This window comes from Sinocyclocheilus rhinocerous, unplaced genomic scaffold (assembly GCF_001515625.1).
Source record: "Sinocyclocheilus rhinocerous isolate Xijiao unplaced genomic scaffold, SAMN03320098_v1.1 scaffold323, whole genome shotgun sequence".
Taxonomy (NCBI): domain Eukaryota; kingdom Metazoa; phylum Chordata; class Actinopteri; order Cypriniformes; family Cyprinidae; genus Sinocyclocheilus; species Sinocyclocheilus rhinocerous.
In genome coordinates this window covers 795,900-803,400 of record NW_015643640.1, presented here as the reverse complement: position 1 = coordinate 803,400, position 7,501 = coordinate 795,900, and the positions used below count along the sequence as shown (strand labels likewise).

General features: G+C 35.0%; 1 pseudogene; it reads left to right on the top strand.

Annotated features, from left to right (window-relative positions):
* The first annotated feature begins 1,489 nt into the window (after window positions 1-1,489).
* LOC107757567 (glutamyl-tRNA(Gln) amidotransferase subunit B, mitochondrial-like) overlaps window positions 1,490-7,501 on the top strand; it is a 30,148-nt pseudogene continuing 24,136 nt past the window's right edge.

The window sequence follows — 7,501 nt, the reverse complement described above, 5'->3', positions numbered from 1 at the left end:
CTTTGAGCTTTCACTGTGACTCTGAATGGAAGAACGAAAACAGATCCTACGAACAAGAGAGGGCCCATCTATGGGGCCCTACTGTAATTAGTTATCTTTTTACCTGGCAACCCTCTTGCTCAGGCTGCACTTTCTATTGAGAGCAGTTCAGATGCGGCAGAGAGATTCAGGGTTGATTCTCACTAACCCTCCTCTCATTTGTACCACTGGGGCCCCTCGGAGGGACCAGCAAAGACCCTCGCTGGGCTGATTTGTGTCTTAATGAAGCAGGATTTAATTGCTAGAGCACTAACAGTCATTGGGATCCTGTGTGTGATGCACCCCCAAGTGGATGCCCCACTATATTACATGCCATGTAACGTAATACATTGTGTGTATTTCCATCAAGCAATCTGGGTTTTGGATGTTAAAGTATCTTTTCTGGCCAATCAAAAATGTCTCTGTATTCTGAAAAAAAAACAAAAAAAAAACATATAAGCAATAGCCACGTTATTTTTAACATAAGAGCGGTCATTTGTAACTTGAATTCTAGTTTACCTGTATAAAAACAGTCCTTTATTCTGCTTTGCATTGCAAATATAATTTAACAGAGTGTCTATTTACACTAAATGCAAACAGCCCAACTTGCTAGCAGAGGCTATTTACACTAACCAATGTCTAGTTGGGACAGACAACATTACAAAAGACAACTGTCAGACAACAGCAGCAATTCTGATCTGCCTTTTGCCAAACCCGCTCTTCTCCAGTTCTCCCTTTTCCCATCGCATATCAGATCAGAAAGGCATTTATTTTCAATACAAATGAAGGAAATATTCGAAAAGTGGAAATAAAGTGCCTCATGGGTATTTAATAACAAAGTGTTTATCGGGGTAGGTGTTGGGAGGGCTTTATTGTCCCAATAAGGCGGCATTCATTTAATAATTTTAATAAATATTATAATTTACACTCAATATGTTATTATTGCATACTGTTTTATAATGTACTACAATAGGTGCAAATATTTTTCCGCTAAGTATAAATAGCATCTAACTACTATTTACACTTATTGTGAGTGTAAATAGAATATATCATTATTTGCACTTAGTGTAAATAACATCTGTCTAAATTTGTTATCATAACCGTAAACATACTGGTTTGTAGTGCAAATAGTTTTACCGTTTACCGTTTACTGCATTATGTTATTCTTCTACTTATTTACATATAACGGCTAATGAATTGGAATTCTGGCACATTCAAAGCAAGCAGCTTACTTCTGTGTTGCAAAATAAGGCGGCTAGAAAGACAGAATTAACATAAAAATAGCATTATATAAATATTTGTTTTTTCATTCTGTTATAGTACATGTTTCACTATTTCATGGGCAAAGATGACAGATTTCAGTTGTGTACTTCTGAGAGGTCCTGCACTGAGCATCTGCCATTGGGATTAATGGGAAAGCTTATGGACAGCCCTTTTCCAGTGTTATAGATCTTCTTGATATCCTTAAACTATGACTGTAAGTCTCTTCGTGCCTGATATGATGAAAATCAAAGGAAAAGTTGCAAGCAGCTGAAATGCAAAACTAGGAAGGTTGGGAAGGGAACTGGGAGGAAGTGCAAGTAATTTAACAGCTTTTACCAAGTAATGTCAGTAATGTATCTAAGTATTGTAGCTTTTAACAACTATGAATTATAGTTCAGAAAAGATTTGGTTTAATACTGCCTTAATTTATTTAAAATGACTAAATGTTACTGAAAGACTTCACTGAACTTTTCCTAATTGCATGCCACAGACAAGCTGTTTGCTTTAAGACACTTAAAATCAGTTTCTTCAGCTCAAAACAAGCGCCAGTGTCTAAAAACTGTAATTAGGAACCAACAAACTTCAGACGGAATCGCCTGTAAAGTGAGAGGGAGATCTCCGCTCCCTATACACAACAGACAACACTCATCACAAATTCATTTTCCACAGATGAAATGACTAATGGGCCAGAAGGCTGCATGGGGAGAGATGGTAAATGAATAAAAACAACCTTGCAGCAAGAGGAATGTGCTGCCGCATCTTGTATTAAACAGAATAGGAATGTAAAGCAAGCAGCATTCAGCAGCATGCATAGAAAGTGGGTCAAATATGCTCGGAGAGACTCCTTTCAGGATTTAATTTCGCTGTTAATCCATCTCCTGTAATTTCCATATGTAAACATCAGTAGTTAAACACCTAGGGGAGAGAGTGAAATTAAAAACTATTTGTTACTAACAGATACTGAAAACCAAATAGCTTACTTTTCATTGCAACTTTAATAAGATATTAACAGTAGAATATTTGACAAATATCTGCATTATAACCTGCAAACCTGAATTGATTCAGATGTCAGCTGATTATCATTGCGCAGGACAGTTTACATTGTCAATGCGAATTTGGACCATCATCGGCAAGTGAATATAATCCTTCTGTTTTAAAATGAATTTAATTTGATGAAGTGATCTGAAGCTCCCCAGCATGCCAGGGAAATATGCAAGCGGACATAGCCCATGCCACAGGTGCCATACATAATCTATGAGCAGTGTCCAGCCATGACTCCATCACTGCTGGATAAGAGCTGCGCTACAGCTGGCATGGATGGCGCATTACTTTGGACTGGGCCAAGTTTCCCCCAAACAGTGTTGACTATATATCACATTATGAGGATCACTGCTTGTTGAAGTGGCAATTCCACATACAGAGGAATGAAAGCGTCTGATTTAAACATGTAGCAGGGTTGGAAAAAATCTGAATTAAAGAAATGCCTTAATTTGAACTGAATTGATCACCACATGGGTTAGGTACATTTGGGTAAGGTACGTTAATACATGAATATAATCCTTCTGTTTTAAAATGAATTTAATTTGATGAAGTGATCTGAAGCTCCCCAGCATGCCAGGGAAATATGCAAGCGGACATAGCCCATGCCACAGGTGCCATACATAATCTATGAGCAGTGTCCAGCCATGACTCCATCACTGCTGGATAAGAGCTGCGCTACAGCTGGCATGGATGGCGCATTACTTTGGACTGGGCCAAGTTTCCCCCAAACAGTGTTGACTATATATCACATTATGAGGATCACTGCTTGTTGAAGTGGCAATTCCACATACAGAGGAATGAAAGCGTCTGATTTAAACATGTAGCAGGGTTGGAAAAAATCTGAATTAAAGAAATGCCTTAATTTGAACTGAATTGATCACCACATGGGTTAGGTACATTTGGGTAAGGTACGTTAATACATTTGAATTTCAATTGGAATGACAGAAAAAGAAATTTGACACAGCTAATGCATTCTGGGAAATTAAGTGTTCTACCCAATGTTGTTATTGTTAACTAAAACTACAACTATTTAAAAAAAATAAAGCTGAAATAAAATAAAATATAAATAATGAAAAACTAAAATGAAAACTGAAATGTTGCCATGGCATTTAACTGAAGATAAGTTGAAGTACTCAGGCTAACTAAAACTAAAAATATAAATGAAATAGAAATAGAAATATTAAAAAACTAAAAAATGGCAATTACATTTTAAAAAATAATAACAAATAAATATATCTAAAACAAAACAATGCAAAAACTTTTAATTAATTGAATACATAATTAAATGAAAATTGAAAATATAAAAATAATTATAAAAATATTAATATATACTATAATAGTAAATAAATAAATAAATAATATTGTATGTATTTACCATTATAGTATTTATTAATATTTTGAATAATTTTTATATTTTCAGTTTTGGAATATATAAACTATATAGAAAATGTATTTTATTTCAGTATATATATATATATATATATATATATATATATATATATATATACAGTATACACACACACACACTGGTTCTACCTTGGTCCACAAAGTTAATTCATTAAACATGATGGAATATATAAAATAAATACACATTTCTATAGGTGGCATTTCAAACATGTGTATCTATCTGTAAGGCCTAATAACCTTCAAAACAAATAAATAAAACAGAACTAAACTTCAAACAAGACTTTGACAAGCCAGCATTCAAAGTTTGTCTTGACAAACTCTGCATTTCTATTTAAAAATGAGTTATATGAATTTAGCGTTCATGAAAAACTTTACATGAAAGACTTTCATTCTGACATGGCATGCAACGATACAAAGATCTTACATCTGATCAGCCTGTTAAAGAAACAGTGGAAAACCACAGCTCTAAAGCGGCTACTTGAGAGAAGTAGTGGTATTATGCCCAGAGAGACTGGCAGCGAGATGCAATAAAGCTTTCTGTCCTTTTTAATGATTGAATGCATGCTAGAATAGGACACCGGGGTGGTTAATTGCAATTAGCAACATTCTGTTGCCTTACTTTAGCAAAGATTAAGTACACCGTTTCCACCCTTGAGAGTTGCATGTGCAAGTTCCACAATAAAAGTTGCTGTCACGCTCTACTCGGTTTCCTATTTCATCAGCAAGCTCAGTGAATCCCTCCCACGCAGACTTCTCAAGCTAAGCTCTTCACGTCTGGCAGAGTGGCCACATCTTCAGCAAATACTTGGGAGTTTTCACTATCAAGTATAAATTGACAAGGAACCCCTTTCTTGTTATCCTTAAAAACAGGATGCTGAAAAACACCGCATTACTCATTGCTCCTCAAGGAATTGCACATGCCTTGGTGAAAAGGCATAATCGCACCAAGCTAACTAATATAATGAGGCAGATTAAATTGCATGCACTGCATGTATCTTAAAGCGGCGATTTATTTAGGTAATCAAAAGCATGTTGCTTGTTCATTGCACTGTTGGTGTGTGCAGGAAGATGAGTGAGGTTTCCTGGTCCTACAGTATGAGCAATGAGCTGTCAGATCAGGAGAAAGATGCAGCAGCTGGGAAATGATGTGGCCAGAGTGAAAAATAAAACATGGAGATAAGACAAAAGAGCCGAGGAGACTCCTCCACAAATTGCATCAGATTTGAAATTGTGATGGAGGTTTTGAAGAAAATATAGTTCTGTTCTATGCAGGAGCACACTCTTAAAGCATTCTAAAACTCATCAGCCTCTTTTTATAAGTATGACACGGTTTCTAGTTGCCACGGATACCGTCGTATTAGATGCCAATTGAAAGCCTAAAAATGAATCTTTCCAAAAACGTTTTTGTCATAAAACTACGTTTTGTGACAGCTATGAATACAACAATGCCTTCTATTCACATCTTCTGTCCAGTTGCATTCTGTCAGTGAATGTGGCATAGAAACTGTTACAGGCGCAGTTTGGGTCAGGAATATTAATGTTTAATGTTTATGTTTTAGTTTATTTTATATAACTGAACAAAAATGGGCCAAAGAAATAGTCATTTCATGATCAAACAAGAATCAACAATAAATGTTATGTTTCATATTATTATAACTGTACAGTGTTACATGTAAACTGATACATGTGTATACATTAAAAGTATTTGAAACAATCATACCATACACAAACAATCAGTATAAAATGTATCAGTATATTTCACTTAAATATAAGTGTAATATCTTTAGTACATTAAAATGAGGGTTACAACTGTTTACAGAAAAAGATTTAGATTTACTTTGAAAAAATTTTCACTCAGTTGAATTTCACAAATAATTTTTAAAAATGGTAACACGTTTAATTAAACGTGACATTTTGATGCAGAAAGACTGATTAGTATTTTCTTGTAAAACACTCCAAAAGTCACTTTTACAGTATACCTGGCAAGCAGCACTCCTTGAATGCAACTATTAATTGTGAAAAACAGAAATTGCATATTGATTTTTGACTTATATTGTACTGATAGACAGATAAAGGCATCTCATAAGAAAATAACAGAAAGCCCATGTTTATGCTGGTACTATTGTGGATGTATGCTATTTTTATTTTACACAGATGACTAAAGTGTTACATTCTAGCCAAATAATCCTCTTTAGAATATGATGATCTCTCAAAAAAAAAAAGTTTTATATATACTGTATATGTATATACACTTAAATTACGCATGGTAGGTCACGTTTCCCCAAATTACAGTAGTTGTAGTTGCAATGCAAAAGAGATTATAATTAAGTCTGTAGTTGCAATGCAAAAGAGAATATAATAAACTATGATTGTATTGCATTTTACCGTGTTCTGCTCTATGCTAACATCCTACTTTAACTGTGTTGTCTCTATACTTTGGTATTGATCATTTCAAGCACATGAACTGCAGTGCTGGAGTGTATTTCATGTGAGGGTGTCAATTTTTCATCTGTATTCAGCTTTAGTCTCGAGTAACATAAATACTGCCTTCAGGAGTGTTCTGAGAAATCATGCGATGCACACACTCCATTGTGCTCTCTCTCACACACACACACACACACACACAGATGCATGATCAGTCAACATTTGGATGAATTGTGTAGAGTAGAAGAAAGCCATCTGTTTTTGACAGCTGCAGTTTTATGGTGACGATGACATTGTGGAGGTTGCCCCTCTGGAGCGACAGACTATTTAACACAAGCAACCTTAAAATTCAGCCCAAACCATCGGATCTTTATGCCTCGATGAGAGAAATGAGCTCAATCTTTTATTTAAAAGGGAAAACCGCACCATCTGTGAGCTGCTTTGTTACTGATACAGTGCACTCTCACTGACAGTATTACTGTGCCATAGACAGCTGCAATAACAGGTTTAACCTCTCGGTTGATCTAATGTGTGTGATACATCTCTGCAAATGAGGCATGTGCATGTGTGCTGACAGAGTGATTGTATTTATGTCTCTGTTTGTGTATTAAAACAACCTTAATGTAGAAATGCAGTATTCACATAGATCAAGTAAATATCTGCAAGCGAATTGCATATATACAAACTCAATTATTTTCACTCATATATCACAAGCAAATGTCACATGCGAAAAATGCCCTCTGGTGGTAGCTTTTCAGGCAGCCATTGGTCTGTTCTGACTGCTAGTACAGCAAGTCAATTGGAATCTCTTCCATAGCAACAGTCCTACATGGCAACAACTATCTTGAATACAAGATTTCATTATGGTCTGCCACCCTGTCAAGAGAGACGTCAGTTGGAGTCTTTCATCCTGAGAGGGAAAATACACAGCTTCAGCAGCGACAGCGCGATAAAAAGCAGCTCTCATCACGAGTATTAACTCTTTCAGAGACTTTTTCATTTAATTTATAACAAATACAGAACACAACCATAATAAAATAAAACAGCATCAGAAATTAGAATCAACATGTAGCCAATGTAAAAGTATGAATGAAATAATGAATAAATAAACTAGTAAATCGGTCAGTGATATAATGTGTCCAAGGAAAAAAAGGGAAAAATAAGTTCTTAGAAATGTATTGTTTTTGTATTCAAATTGGTTTCATATGGTTCTGAAAAAAAATTCATTTTAAATGTTTAAAAACAAATGTAGCATCAGGTAAAAAAAAAAAAAAAAAAAATCCTGACACCCTGAAAAATGTGAGAGTACACATTAATAAAAAAAACAAAACAATTTTTAATATAAAAA